Source organism: Tamandua tetradactyla, chromosome 25, assembly GCF_023851605.1.
Source record: "Tamandua tetradactyla isolate mTamTet1 chromosome 25, mTamTet1.pri, whole genome shotgun sequence".
Classification (NCBI taxonomy): Eukaryota; Metazoa; Chordata; class Mammalia; order Pilosa; family Myrmecophagidae; genus Tamandua; species Tamandua tetradactyla.
Window position 1 is genome coordinate 34,315,583 of NC_135351.1, and position 15,862 is coordinate 34,331,444.

The 15,862-nt window shown below is 41.5% G+C and overlaps 1 protein-coding gene across 3 annotated transcripts in view; it reads left to right on the forward strand.

Annotated features, from left to right (window-relative positions):
- Positions 1-14,484: 14,484 nt before the first annotated feature.
- The window catches only part of TBPL1 (TATA-box binding protein like 1), a 37,288-nt gene continuing 35,910 nt past the window's right edge, over positions 14,485-15,862 (forward strand). Inside the window, exon 1 of one of the 3 annotated variants that reach the window (XM_077144050.1) lies at positions 14,485-14,594. The gene's annotated coding sequence lies outside the window, so the exon portion shown is untranslated. Of the gene's footprint in view, positions 14,595-14,615; positions 15,006-15,434; positions 15,694-15,862 lie in introns of those variants that run through there. The other 2 variants (XM_077144053.1, XM_077144051.1) reach the window with 2 other exon arrangements.

Below are 15,862 nucleotides of genomic sequence, written 5' to 3' on the forward strand. Positions count from 1 at the left end.
GGACTTACACAGCCAGGTCTCACCAAAGATGCATGGTGCTTTTCAGTGTGCTCATTTTAAGTCTGGATATGCATGTGCTAAGAATTGTACTCGAAAATTTATTTATAAGAATAATTTGAAGGCTAATAAGCATCTACTTTCCTAGAGAAAGGGTCTGTTTGTTTCTGCTAGGCATCCAGGGGTACTATTGGTGTGGGAGGAACACCTAAATATAAATTAAAAGCCTGAAATTCCCTGAACCACAGAGGTGATGAAAATAGCTGTAAGAAGGCAAGTTAACTGTAGGTATATTCCTACCCTCAGGATATAGGCCTTTCATATCCCACCTTAGTGCCAGTAGGACCTCCTACTCAACTTTCCACCTTATACAACCCCTGGGCATTTGTTGTCCCCTTCACCTAGTGAGAACATCACAATAAAAGTTCAAACTCTCAGTTTAGCAGATACCCAAAGAACAAAGGCACCTTTTAATGCTTATTTATGTCTCTTGGTTCTTCTTGTTCTTAATTTTGGTCTCAGTTTCCTATTCTCTTTTCAGTTCATGCTCTTATGAAAGGCTTATAGATTTTTTCCCCCCAGCATTTTTAGTTATTTTTAGCAGGAAGTTTGGCCAATTTCTAGAATCCAGAAGTCCATTTTTTTTCCTTCCTGAGTTGCTTTAGCTAAGTTATTTTTTTCCTAAGAAACTATCCATTTCTCAGAATGCTCAAATGTATTAGTATAAAGTTATCCATGGCAATATCCTTTCTAATCGTTGCTATATCAGGACTTACTTTTTCATTACTGATTGGGTTTATCCTGGTTTTATCTCTTGCTTTTCTTGGTCAGACTCACCTGAGTATTGTCGGTTTTATTACTTTAAAAAAAAAATCAATAGAATCCTCTCTATTTTCTCTGTTTTCTATTTCCCTAGTTTCTGTCTTTATCTTCGTATTTTTTAAACTTTCTTAGCATTTCTTCAGTTTTTCTTTTTCTAACTTGTTAAGTTGTATGTTTAGCTAATGAATTCTTAGGCTTTATTCTTAACAAGTTTGCAATTGTGCTAATTAAATCCCCTATATATCTATTAATTTTTGTCTGCTTTATCTATCAATAGTTCAGAGAAGTTTAACCACATTCAAGTATATATATACTCACTCTGATTTATTCATCAATTTCTCATCATAAACCTATAACTTTATATTTCATTTTTTTCTGATATTAATTAGCTACCAACTTTTATAGTTAGTATGCACCTGGAATCATTTTCATTTTTTAGCATTCAACCTTTGCATTCATTAAAAATAGATAATAAACTTTTGCAGACAATATACGGTTTTTTGCTTGTTTATTTTTTATTATAAAAATTGTAGATACATGGAAAAATCATGCTGAAAACACAGAGTGTGCTGGTTTGAAACTGTTATGTACCCCAGAAAAGCCATGTTCTTTCAATCCCAATCCAATCTTGTGGGAGCAGAGCTTTGTTTGGGTCAGACCTTTTGTTAGCTTGTTTCCATGGAGATGGGACCTTTTGATTATATGGAGACCCCACCCATTCAAGATGCTTCAGTTAGTTTACTGTGGTCCTTAAGAGTTCATGGAGAGAGAAAGAGCTAGAGCTGAAATAAAGAGCAAAGAGATGAAACCAGACACAGATGTCTTAGAGATGCAGAAGGAAAGCTCCCCAGTAGAAGCCACAAGGACCCATGGGATCTGAGAGAGCCATTTTGAAACCAATCCAGGAGGGTCAGCAGACGTCTTCCCATGTGACAGAGGAAGACGGACGCTGCCTTTTCTCCGAGAAGATAGCCTCTTGATGATGCCTTAATTTGGACATTTTCATGGACTTAGAATTGTAACTTGTACCTTAATAAATTCCCTTTATAAAAGCCAATCCAGTTTTGTTTTGTTTTGTTTTGTTTTTACTACTATTACTTTTATTTTTTTCTCTATATTAACATTCTATATCTTTTTCGGTTGTGTTGCTAGTTCTTCTAAACCGATGCAAATGTACTAAGAAACGATGATCATGCATCTATGTGATGATGTTAAGAATTACTGATTGCATATGTAGAATGGTATGATTTCTAAATGTTGGGTTAATTTCTTTTTTTCTGTTAATTAAAAAAAAAATAAGAGAAGGGGTAATTGGAGCTGAAGGGATACAGACTGTGCAACAGGACTGGATATAAAAACTCAGAAATGGACAGCACAATACTACCTAATTGTAATGCAATTATGTTAAAACATTGAATGAAGCTGCATGTGAGGTATAGGTTTTTTTTTCTATCCATTATCGTTTTAATTCTTATTCTGTTGTCTTTTTATTTCTTTTTCTAAATCGATGCAAATGTACTAAGAAATGATGAATATGCAAATATGTGATGATATTAAGAATTACCGATTGTACATGTAGAATGGAATGATTTCTAAATGTTTTGTTAATTTTTTTTAATGAAAAAAAAAAAAGCCAATCCATTCCTAGTACATTGCATTCCGGCAACCTTAGCAAACTGAATTAAAGAGTTCCCCTATACCTCCCTGCACTGGTTTGAAAGGATATATGTCCCCTAGAAAAGCCATGTTTTAATCAAAATCCCATTTCGTAAAGGTAGAATAATCCCTATTCAATACTGTATGTTTGAAACTATAATTAGATCATCTCCTTGGAGGTGTGATTTAATCAAGTGTGGTTGTTAAGCTGGATGAGGTGACAACATATCTCTGCCCATTTGGGTGGGTCTTGGTAAGTTTCTGAGGTCCTATAAAAGAGGAAACATTCTGGAGAATGACAGATTCAGAGAGAGCAGAGCAGAACGACATAGCCACAAGAAGCAAAGTCCACCAGCCAGTGACCGTTGGAGATGAAGAAGGAAAACGCCTTCCGGGGAGCTTCATGAAACAAGAAGGCAGGAGAAGAAGCTAGCAGATGACACCGTGTTTGCCATATGCCCTTCCAGATGACAGAGGAACCCTGATTGTATTTACCATCTGCCTTTCCAGATGAGAGAAAAACTCTGACTGTGTTTGCCATGTGCCCTTCCAGATGAGAGAGAAATCCTGAACTTCATTGGCCTTCTTGAACCAAGGTGTCTTTCCCTGGATGCCTTTGATTGGACATTTCTATAGACTTGTTTTATTGGGCCATTTTCTCAACCTTAGAACTGTAAACTAGCAACTCTTTAAATTCCCTTTTTTTAAAAGCCATTCTGTTTCTGGTATATTGCATTCCAGCAGCTAGGAAACTAGAACACTTCCACACCCACTCTTCCATATTATTAATGCTTTGCATTAGTGTGGTTACTTTGTTACAATTTATGAAAGAATATTGCTATAATTGTATTACAAACTATGGCCCATAGTTTGCTTTAGGGCTCACTGATTGTGTTGCATAGTCTTACATTAAAATTTTTTTTTATTGTGGTAGTACATATACAAAATTTCCCATTTAACCATATTCAAGTATATATTTTAGTGCTGTTAATTATGTTCACAATGTTTTATTACCATTGCCACAATCCATTATCAAAACATTTCTATAATTTCAAATAGGAGCTTTGAGCATTTTAAGCCTTAACTCCTTATTCCCTAGCCCCACCCCATCCCCTGGTAGGCTATATTCTGACTGTGAGTTTGCTTATTCTAATTATTTCATATCAGTGATATCATATAATATTTTCTACTATGTGTGGCATATTTCACTAAACATGATGTCTTCAGTGTTTGTCCATGTTGTTGCATATATCCAAACTTCATTTCTTTTCATGGCTAAATAATATTCCATTGTATGTATTTATCACATTTTGTTTATCCATTCATTGGTTGGTGGGCACTCAGATTGCTTTCACCTTTTAGGAATTATCAATAATGCTACTTACATCAAGGGCAAATATCTGAGTTCCTGCCTCACTTCTAAGTGAGATTGTCAGGTATGTTAGTTTGCAAGCTACCAGAATGCAATATACCAGAACTGGAATGGCTTTTATTAAGGGGAATTTAATAAGTTACAGATTTACAGTTCTAAGAAAGTGAAAGTGTTCAAATGAAGGCACCAACAAGAGGTTACCTTCACTGAAGAAAGTCCAATGTGTCTGGAACATCTCTGTCAACTGGGAAGTCATATGGCTGGTATCTGTTGGTCCCTTGTTCCTGGGCTCTACTGCTTTCAGTCTCTATTCCTGTCGGGGTCCCTCACTTTGCTTCTCTGGGGCTGGCTTTCATCTCTTGGCTTCCCTTGCCTCTTTCCAGGTTCTGGCTTGCTTAACATCTCATGGCAATGTCTGCTGGCCTCCAAGCATCTCCAAACATCTGTGTCTGTTTTCCATGTGTCCACGTCTGTCAGTTCTGATGTGAAGCTTCTGTTGGCTCTGAGGCTTCTGTGGTTTCTATCACTTTTATTGTTTCAGCTCTCCAAAATGCTTCTGCTTTTAAAGATTCTAGAAATCTGATCAAGACCCACCTAGAAGGGTCACATCGCCATCTAATCAAAAGATTATACCCACAATTGGGGGTGTCACATCTCTGTGGATATAATCTAACAAAAGTTTCCAGCCTACAGTATTGAATCAGGATTAAAAGAAACAGTTGCTCCCACAAGATTGGGTTAGGATTAAAACATAGCTTTTCTAGAGTGTATAGTACTTTCAAACTGGCACACCAAGTCATACAGTAATTCTACTATTAACTTTCTGAAGAATCACCAGAAGGTGGGGCCCATCTAGTGATGAAATCCCTCAGCTTTTGTTTATCTTGGAATGTCTTAATTTCCCCCTCAGTTTTGAAAGACAGTCTCACAAGATATGAAATTATTGGTCAGCAGTGGTTTCCTTTCAGCACTTTAAATATTTTACCCTACTGCCTTCTTGCCTCCAAGATTTCTGATGAGAAATTAGCACTTAGGATTACTAGGACTCCCTTTTGTTTTTCTCCTGTACTTTCAGAAGTTTCTCTTTGTCCTTGGCATTTGAAAGTTTGACTAATATGTGTCTGGGCATGGTTCTCTTCAGGTTTATCTTGTTTGGTGTTCATTGAACTTCTTGAATATTCATATTCATGTCTCTCATTAAATTTGGCAAGTTTTCTGCCATTATTTCTTTGAATAGTCCTTCTGCCCCTTTCTCTCTTTCTTCTCCTTCTGGAACTCCCATAACGTGTACATTAATACATCTGATGGTATCCCACAGATCGCTTATGCTCTGTTTGCTTTTTTTATTCTTTTTTCCCTTTCTGCTCCTCAGCCTGAGTCATTTCAAATGTCTTGCCTTCAAGATCACTGATTCTTTCTTCTGCCAACTCCAATCTGTCCTTGAAACCCTCTAGGGTTATTGTGATCTTCACACTCTGATATTTCTGTTTGGTTCCTTTTAAAATTTTTATCTCTTTATTGGGATCCTTATATTGTTCATTCATTGTTTTCTTGATATCCTTTAGCTATTTCTCTTTGTTTTTCTTTATCTCTTTAAGCATATCAAAGATGATTTTTTTTTTAGAGTCTTTTTCTGGTATGTCCAAAGTCTGGCCATCTTTGTTGATGGTATCTGGATTTTTATGTGTTCCTTTGTATGGGCCATCATTTCCTCTTTCTTTTTCCTGTATTCTTTCATTGCATATTGTACATTTTAAAATTTTTAAATTGTTAACTCTGCGATTTAGTTCCAGAGTTTTCTCTTCCTTTTGTGTCTAGCTCTGCAGGTGATATAGCAGAGATTTCCTTGCATGCCAGGAGTAATAAAACAAACAAACCAATGCAAAATCACTTTTCGCAGTCATTGCGAACTGGCTCTGCCTTGGCTGGTGCTCTCCTTCAGAATTTAGCCCTTCTATCAAGAAAGTGAAGAGCAGGATTCACTCTGACATCTCAGAGCCTGTCTTGCCCTGGTCTTATGCTCACTACGGGGGCTTAAGAATTCCTCCATATATAGGAATTCAAATGCCTTGTCCACTCCTTATGAAATAGACTCTCATTCCCGCCCAGAAGCCCTGTTGTATGACTTGAAGCAGGTAAGGCTTTGCCCCAGGCCGTTTTTACTTAATTGTTTCTTATAAGCTACTTCTTCCTGCAAGATACATTTTTGGAGGGTGAGCACAAGACAAGTTTCCTGGTTCTGTCTTGCAGGCTGCCACCTCACAGATGGGCACCCACACACAGACACCCCAGTATGTACAGAGTCACCCCATAGGGGGTGACTCTGTTCTTTCCAAAGTAGAACCAGGGCCCCACAGTGGGAGCACAGGCTGGCTCCAAACTGCATGGTGGGGTGGGGTGCCTGGGAGGGACCAACAAGGGTGCCATGAGACTTGCCTTCTGTTTTTAAATCTTGTTTCCTTCATTTGATTCTTGTCCAGTTACTGTAACTTTTTAACTGTTTTCTGGTGTTTTGAGGAAGATAGCTCTTCCAGTTTTTCTAGTTGTTCAAAGATTCTGTGGGAAACATCTCACACTGCCATCTTAGTCAATCAGAACTGTTTATATTTTAAATCCAATGAAAAAATTTTTGTCCTTCTCTGGTAAGCTCAATATGTTTATACACAGAACATGGTTGAATTATTTTTCATGTATTATTGTATTTTCTGTCTTTTTACTGGTGAGTTCAATCCATTCACATGAACTATGCTTACTGGAAATTTAGGACTTGTTTCTATCTTACTTTGTACTTTCTATTTGTTTTATTTTTCTGTGCTTCTTTTTCTCCTTTCTTGACTTTCTTTATATTTGTTTACATATTCATTTTCTTCTTCTATTTTTGCCTTCTGCTAGACAGGTTACTTATATAGTAATTTTATTCTTTTAGGATTAGTAATATTCTTTTAGTAATCATATTTAACAACTCAAGGTTTAAAATTAAGCACACCTTAACCCCTCTTTCGAACAACACAAGTCTTCCAGACACTCTTCTTGTAACAACTTATACCCCCAAACTTAACTGAGTTGCTAAGTATGATACAGTTTCCAGAATGAAAATAAAGTGGGTAACTTTTCTACCACTAAAGGGTGAATTTCATTTCTAAATAATACTTTTACTTAATATATTTCAAAATAATGTTGTTTAGGACATACAAATTTCTGGCAGCTTTATCTTGTGAATTATTTATCAAATGACCAACCAAAATAGCTTCCAGTAGGTGATATAAAGACCCATATTTACCTCTGTGCCCCTCCAAACATCTATTAAAATGACAGAGAAAATACAAGCAGAAAAATAAATTCATAGCAGCACCAACATCCTGGATGAAGTGTCAAACAGAAATCTAAAACAGTGGAAAACTTCTGGAGCATATAAATTAGATGTCACATTAGAGTGCTGTTTCTGAGGAGGGCAGTGGGCTGGTAGGAAGAGGGGAACAAATGGAGACCACTTTGTGTGTGTGTATGTGCTTGTTTGTGCGTGTATTTTCTGAATTGAAACAAAGATATGTACTCATATACCATCTGTGTAGAAAGTTACATAATCATCTATAAGCAAACTAGATGGATACAGATTCAATGATAAAATCTAACAGAGCCAAGGATCTTTTTTATCATCTTTCAATGATAAAATCTAACAGAGCCAAGGATACATATGACAAATGCCATAAAACAGTGCATTATTTATGGCTTTTTAGTGTGTTTTTATTTCTGGCAGTAGTAATGTTCTTCTTTTGCAAAATTTTCTATGATATGCTCTTGCATTTTCTTTTCCAGATGAAATTTAGAATCTGAATAATTCCATAAAAGGTAGTTCTGCCCATGTATTGGGATGCTGTTAAACTTACAGATAAATTTAAGATGAATTAATCATTATGCCACTGGGTCTTTCCATGCAAGCAGTTTTACATGGGCTTCTCTTTTTCTCTCCATCTTCTGTCTCTGCTTCTCTCTCCATGTCGGTTTTGTCCTCTGTAGTAAGCGTTATTCTCTTCCTTGCAGAGGAGAATGTCAGTTTATAGCTCTTAAGTCACATCTTCCCAGTTTCACCACCAGAAAAGGAAATTGCTCTTTTCCCCAGTTTCTACCCCAGTAAAACCTTGGGCAGGACACTCCTTGGCTGGGCTTGGGCACATGTCCACTTCCAAATCAACCACACAGCCAGGAAGGTGGTGTAATGCATCAGTCTGAGTCCAATGAAGAGATAAATCACACAGTAATTTGGACAGAGACAGTATAACATAAAGAATTATCCCCTATAACAGGGGATTGGAATATTGAGTGACTGGCTATTAAGAAGTAAAGAGAACTCTAAAGATCATAGGAATAGCACAGATAAGGAGCAGCCGCTAGGCTTAAGGCTGAGATGGCGCACCCGGGGAAGAGCCTTCTCCCCTCTTTACATGGCTGAGATTCAGACCTGTTGGAGAGGGCATGACTGTGGCTCTCTGGATGACAGAGGACTTGCCATGATGTTTTGCAGACATAATTGGCTGGAAATCTCTCCTTCTAGTGCTAAGGAAAGCAGTTCACAGGGACGTTTCTCACTGGGGGCACTCTGCTACAAAACCACCTGAGGGAGAGGGGATGGCAGGGACAGGGGAGAGAGCTGCAGGAGATGGGCACTGGGGAAGCTCATGTGTTGCAGGAGGCATATACACTAAGGGAACCTGCCTGACTATCCAGCTTCTATATATGCTCTTCTACAAAAAAAAAAGAAAAAAGAAAAAAATACTGTGTTTCTACCTGGCAAGATACAACCACGTGTAGTTCTCATCTTGCCCTTCCTCCAGAATGAGGACATACAAAATATTATGCATTATTCCATGCATCACTGGCTATATTAATCAAGCCTTAAATTCAGTCATAGTACCACCGAATATTCTGTTACCTAAAGACTAAATTGTAAGGTTAATTTCTAACAATTTGAATATATAATAAAAGTAGAAATCAATGATAAGGAGAAAATGGGGAATAAATACAAATAAACACATATAACAAACCAATAGGAAATATGTAAAGACATTACAGTCTTTGTCTCTGTAATTGTTCACAAGGATATAATTAATTTCTCTAGCATCCTTCTTTCACTACCCATTCTGTATTTCCCCTACTGTTAACTAGAACCTCAGTTGGTTGGGATTCTTTACATGGTGGAGTGACCCAAAGACTTGGAGTACCTCAAACATTGTATCTTTTATTTTTGGTTACTGAAGTTTTCCATTATCCTTAATATCATACATGGATGCACTAAGAAGAACCCCAGAGAATCCCCTGAGTTGTAGATCATTCTCCTTGCCTCCACTGTATAGAAACAAAGCAATTTTCCCTTGGAAAACAGGATCAACCACTCCAGCCAGTAGACTATTCCCTGTTTCTGATTTTTGGTTCAGTTGCATTAGAAGTCTAGGTGATAGTCTTATCTTCCAACTTACTGGAACCATTGTTGTGTCCCCTGATGGAAGCATCTCCCCCTGGGGACTAAGATCTCCAAACCAGCAGTGGTCAACGTTGCCAGGTAAAGAAGGAAAAATTCTGAGAATGAATTATTTGGTAAAAGTATGAGAAGAGACAGTCCCACTTCCATTTCTTGACTCAAATGTGTTTTGGCTTGGGGGAGATAGCACCATATAATGGTCTATGGTTCAAAACAACCTATAAAACAGAATCCCATCATTCCCAAGCATTGTCTCCTAATTGGGACCAGTACTGAGTCTTCCGTAAGTCATTTCTTCTTTCAGTTAAACTAGTTGTATCTAGATGATTGTGTATGTAATAAGACCAGTTAATCCCATAGGCACAGTCCCATTGCTGCACTTCCTTCGCTATGAAATGAGGTCACTGATCAGATACAACATTGCATGGAATGTCCTGGTGGTATATAAGGCATTTTTTGAGTTCACAGATAGCAGTGCAAGCAGAAACATTATGGTCAGTGAAGGCAAATCCATTTCCAGAATATGTGTTTATTCCAGTGAGGATGAATCTTTGCTCCCTCCATAATGGAAGTGGTCCAAGGCAATCAATCAACCACTAGGTTGTTTGCTTATGACCTTGGAGAATGGTGCCATATCAGGGACCTAATTTGATCTCGGCTGGCTAGTTAGGCACTCAGAAGTAGTGTCAGCCAGGTTAGCCTTGGTAAGGAGAAGTCTGTCTTGATGAACCCATGCATAGTCTCTATCCCTACCACACGGTCATTTTTGCATCATTCATTGGGCAAGCACAGGGGTGGCTAGGAAAAGAGACTCATTGAAACCCACAGTATGACATTTTGTTCACCTGATTAAGAGTCTTCTCTGAAGTGGATACCTTTAGTGGGCATTCATAGGACACAGATACCTTCCCATTCAGAGAAGTACACCCATAGACCTTACTTGTCACAAATCTTCTAATCCATATCTGAGCACTGGACAAACCATTAGCAACCACCCATGAATAAAGGTAGATCTCTACTTCTGGCCATTTCTCATTCCAGACATGGTGAACAACCAAATATATTGATCAAATTTTGCTCAATGGGGGGATTTTCCTTCACCACTGTCCTTCAGGGTCACCTGTGAATGGGGCTTGGGAAGCCTCATATGCTACAGGAACTGCACACAAGAGGAGTCATCAGGGTTGTAGGAACCTAACAAACGGAGTACACTGGAACCAGGAAGCAAAATCCTTTCCTTTTTGCATGCTCTTTCCAGCATCCTTTAGTGACTAAACTCAACATTGTGGTAGCTAACAAAAGAAGAATATTTACAGAGTCCAGATCCATTTTCACAGAGAAGGCAAAAAGACTGAATTTGGAACTGAGAGGCAATAAATCAATTAGTTATATGTACTATGGTTGGCCCAGCTTAGGTGAGAAATCTGCCTTTCCACCAATTGCCTTGGCTATTGCAGCTCCTATTTTGAAGGACATCTTAAGATTGGTAGTAGGGAAAGAGAAGAGTTGTTCCCCAAATAAGGGGAAAAAGGTACTATTTTCAAAATAGGAGAGGACTGTTAGGCTGACAAAAACAATAAACAGCCTCTACACTTGAACCTTTGGCAGCTTAGCACACACATGGGCATGCACACACCCAAATAGTTTTCCCCATATTTCCAGGTCCTCTTAACACAAAACAACTATGGATTTTTGGGTTTGTTTGTTTTTTGCATATTCCATGTGCAATTGCAAATGTACTTAATCCACATAACATCCAGCCATTGAATCCAGCTCCAAATTCAGGATATTTGAGTCTTGTCATTCTCAATGAAGTCCCAATGTTGCTAAATGTTGAGTAATGAATCTACCCCCAATGCACCAGTAGGCAATAAGGGGGAAGAAATGGGATAGAAAAACTAAAGAGAAATGGCAAAAATGAGAAGCATATACAATGGATGTGAGTGTATACTATACCCTACCAGACAAGGGCAATAAGGAATCACTAGGTTAGCAGAGAATTTAGATCTTTGATCAACCAATCAAATGCAAGATTTCTTTGTTCCGTTGACCTCCAAGACTTTGCCTTACAGAGGTAGTGAGGTGTTGGGAATTGAATTATATCCCCCACAAAAGATATGTTCAAGTCATAATCCTTGTTCCTGCAGGAGTGAACCAATTTGTAAATAGTACTTTTGAATACGCTAAGGTGAGATGTAAGGAGAGGTCAGGGTGTGGATTCCTATGAGGATAGAATCTTTGAAGACCCTACTTTTAGATGAGGCCAAATTGAATCTGATGGGCCTTAATCCATATGGCTGAAGAAATCTAGATAGAGACACAGATGACTGAGCAGGAGAAGTAGAAACTAGAAGAGGAAGCCACCTGCCAGAGGCAGAGATGCAAGCCAAGGAACCCCAGGATTGCAGCAAGCCAGCACCCAGAATGCTACTGACTCTGGGAAGGGGCACGGCCTATCAAGACCTTGATTTTGATTTTGTACTTACGGCCTCCAAAGTGTAAGACAACAAATTCTTGTTGTTGAAACCAACCCATTATATGGTATTTGTCACAGCATCCTTGGAGAACTAAGACAGAAGAAACCTCCTGCCTGGGACTACCCTGGCCACCTACTTCATCTTCCTACAGCTATAAGGCCTGCCTGGAACATTGCCTTTGAGACAGCACAATGGGAGGTGCCTTTTGCCAAGTTGAGGAATACTTGCAATACCTTGAAACTTTATTTGGCTGCCAGTCCTGTCATTATGATTTGGGGGAAATCCATTAATGTGCTATCAGAAATCTCATTCAATTGTGAACTTTGAATATGCACCTTGCTCTCCCAGTTTCTATCTCTTGGAAACAGGCCTGGTAACTCCATCCATTTCTCTAGATTATTGTTCCACAGTTTTCACCACAGAGTCTGTCAGACTCCATCCCTTAAGTGGTACACCACTCAATTGGGATAATGCCCTCTCTCAGTTGGAAGGGGAACATGGCAGATGTCTGGCCAGAGTCCTGGGAAATGAGGCATACCTGATCCCAGTTTCCCTGGATCTCTGCATTCTTAGTTAATGCATTAAGTTTATGTAGGGCAGAAAATTTAGCTATTTGAATTCATAGAGTAGATATTATCTGACTTTTTCAGTGTAGGATAACAACCACTGGCAGAAAGTACCTCTCTTAACAAAGCTGCGTAATTATGCCACTACTGCCCATCTCTTTCAGAAAGACCACGCTGAACCACAGTTTGTCTCTCTCATAGTACTAACTGAGGAAGGCAAGAAATAGCCAAAATATTCCAATTGCCTTATTTTTTAAAAATCATGTTTCTTAAAGTTAGAGCCTTACTAGGCATAACAAATAGCAATCTGAAAGTTTTGAGTGCCTCTCAAACTTTCTGGTAAAGGATCAGATTGTTTGGGACTTTTTCTTCTTTTTTAATTACTAACCCACCACCACGGGCAAATGCTTTTGTAAAATACAAAATGGTATGCTTGGATTTCATGGCAATGTCAAACTGCTGAAAGTTTCAAAATGCTTCTCTCAGTTTCTGTATTTATTTCATCGCCGACTACTAGTTTTCAGTAGCACTGGTCTAACCCACAATGTCTGATACTTTCCCAGCCTGGGACAGATGGCTTTTCAGTCTCCACCTCACCTTGACTAAGCCAGTTCTACATTTTCAGATCTGACAATTGCATTTCCTCATTTCAAACTACCAATTTCTGTATTCATTGAGATTTGTTCAGACCATAGACCACATATTTGAACCATACAATGTGTTGTCTCCCAGCTGACACCTGAATGGCACATTATAAGACCAGTGAGGCCCATGGGCTTTGGCCCATTGTCTGACTTCTATCACTGCGAAGTGAATTATTTGGTCAGAGGAATGCTGCATGGGGTAATGTGACAGTGTAGAAGCGTTCAGTAAGTCCACGAAGAGTGGTTCTGGAAGCAAAACCAAATCCAATTCCACAATGAGGAACTATTGTAGCAAGGCAAATTGTTGACCAATCTGTGAAAAAAAGGGAATTCAAAGTAATTAGCATGCTTGACATCAAATAGTTTGTGGATCCCCTTGAGGAAGGATGCCACGTGAGAACTTCATAATTGGTCTAATTGGTCGCTGATGCTGCAAAACTGGCTATTCTTCAGTGACAGTAATCTCAGGAATAGATTTTTTCCCTGCCACCTCCTTAGCAAATCAGACCATATCACTTTCAGCTTAATATCTGGAAGAAAATTCAAACTCCTATGGCCTACAAGGCAGCAAACTGCGGGTTCAAGGCCTAATTTCTCTCCAATTTCATCTTACATTGCTCTTCCTTTTGCCTGCCCCCCGATGCCCCAGCCACACTAATGCCAACCTCAGCAAGCTTTTAGCACATTCTGTTCCCTCTGCCTGGGACACTGTTTGAGCATAACTCCCAACTCCATTCCTTTTCCATTTCAGCTCCTCCTAAAAGTCTGCTCCCCACCTCTCCATAGACATTTCTAATCCACCCTGATGTTTCTTTTCTTCATTTCACCTTAAAAGCCCCTATAATTATTTAATATTATTCCAATAATGCCAGTATAGCAACGCAAAGAAAGTGGGAATTCCACAACTCTAGGGAGCTTTTAAAGGTTTAGATATTTTTCTAAATACCCAGAGTGAGATGCACAAGATCAAGAGGCATTCTTGGATGATTCATAAATAAATCCTCAAATGGTTGCAACCACTCAAATCCCCTAGACTTCAGCTCATGGTTTCTCTTTCAAAAGGACAGTGCCCGTTATCATTTTTCATCTTCGGTTCACACCCAGCTCATGGTTTCTCTTTCAAAAGGACAGTGCCCGTTATCATTTTTCATCTTCGGTTCACACCCAGCTCATGGTTTCTCTTTCAAAAGGACAGTGCCCGTTATCATTTTTCATCTTCGGTTCACACCAATCAAAGGCCAGGCACCCAGAAGCCCGCCTGATGTTCCTGTAATAACGAAATCCGGGCTTCGCGTTGGCCTCGTGCGGGAGCAGAGGCTTACGAAGGGAGCCGGGCTCGGGAGCACGGGCCCGCGCCAGCCTGGGACGGGGGGATCCGAGGGTCCCGCGCTGCTCCCCGGGCCGTTACAGGAGCGTGGCTGGCGCGCGCCGGGCCTCGCAGAACGCCCGGAGGGGCCCCCGCAGGCCCCCGGCACGGCGGTTCAAACTGGCGAGTGTGCGCCCCTCGCGGTGCCCGGGTCATTCCAGGGCGACATGGGCGCAGAGCCGCGGAAGAGCCTCGGTAGCCAGACGCCCGACTTCCACGTGAGCGCCCTCCTACCCCGGTCTCTGCTCACCGCCCCTGCTTGGCCTGCAGCGACCCCTTCACCGGCCACTTCTGCCGCCTTTCCCTTTCCTCCCCTCTCCCGCCTGCCGCCTCTCCTCTCCCGCCCCCGATCTCTCCTCGCCTGCCGCCCTCTCTGATCGGGCTCTGGGGCGCAGAAACCTCTGAGTGCCTCGGGGCTCCCGAGGGGACCCAAAAGCAGGAAGGAGACTCGCAGGAGCAGGCGACAAAAGCGCGACCTCGGCCCCCTGCGGTATCCACCTGTCTGTCCGCCCGCCCGCGCGTTCTCGGCGCCGCCTGCCAGCGTGGAGGAGGGCCGGACTCCCTCAGCGACACCTTTCTCGGCATACCGCAAATGAAAGCATTTATTCTAACCGGGAGAAAAAAATGAAGTAGGACTTTTTCACAAAACAAGTCTCCTTTCATTGTTAAGGAAACTGGCTCGGCCAGTTATGTTAAATGGCGGATCTTTTCTGTATATTGAAAGTTGTCAGATTTTGACCCAAAAAAAAAAAGAGTCCGTTTATAATATATTATACGCCAGAAATTACGTATACAGTTTACATATCAACTAAAAATGTGCGAGCGAAAGTGTTTCCAAAATCTTTTTAAACGGTTCTCGAGCAAAAGGGCAGGCCCAGCCCCACCGCCTGGGGAACCCCCACCCGGCACATTCGTCGCAAGGGGCCCGCGGCCTGGGGAAGCAGGAAGAGCGTGCGGCGGTGGGGGAGAGGCAGGGGCCGGAGCAGTGAGAACCGGATGTGGGTGGCTAGCGGAGAGCCGAGGCGCTTCCTGTCGGGCGGCGCTCTAGCCGCCGCGCGCCGTGTCTGTGCTCCCCCGCGCCGCCTCTATTTATTGTCGCGGGGAAGCGGCTGCCGCCCCGGACCCGGAACAACAAAGCGCCAAAGCCTGAGCTCGCGCCCCGGGGGCTCCTAGCAACGGGCGGGGCGGGAGTTCCATGGAGACTGGGGAGCGCGCCCGCCTCATCATCATCCTTGTCCTCCAGCTGATCCTTCGCGTCCGCCGCCACCGGCAGCAGCGCTGCCGCCGCGTCCTCTGCCGCCGCCCCCTCTTCCCACGGTAACCCCGGCGGCGACCCTGGGCGGCGGCGACCCCTGGGCGGGGGCGGCCTGGGGCGGGCGGTGAGCGGCGAGTGCGTGCGGGGGTCGGCGGCTGGGGGGCAGCCCGGGCCGAGCGAAGGTCCCTTCCTCCGGCGGACGCAGCGATTTCGGGGTATCCCAGTAGGGAT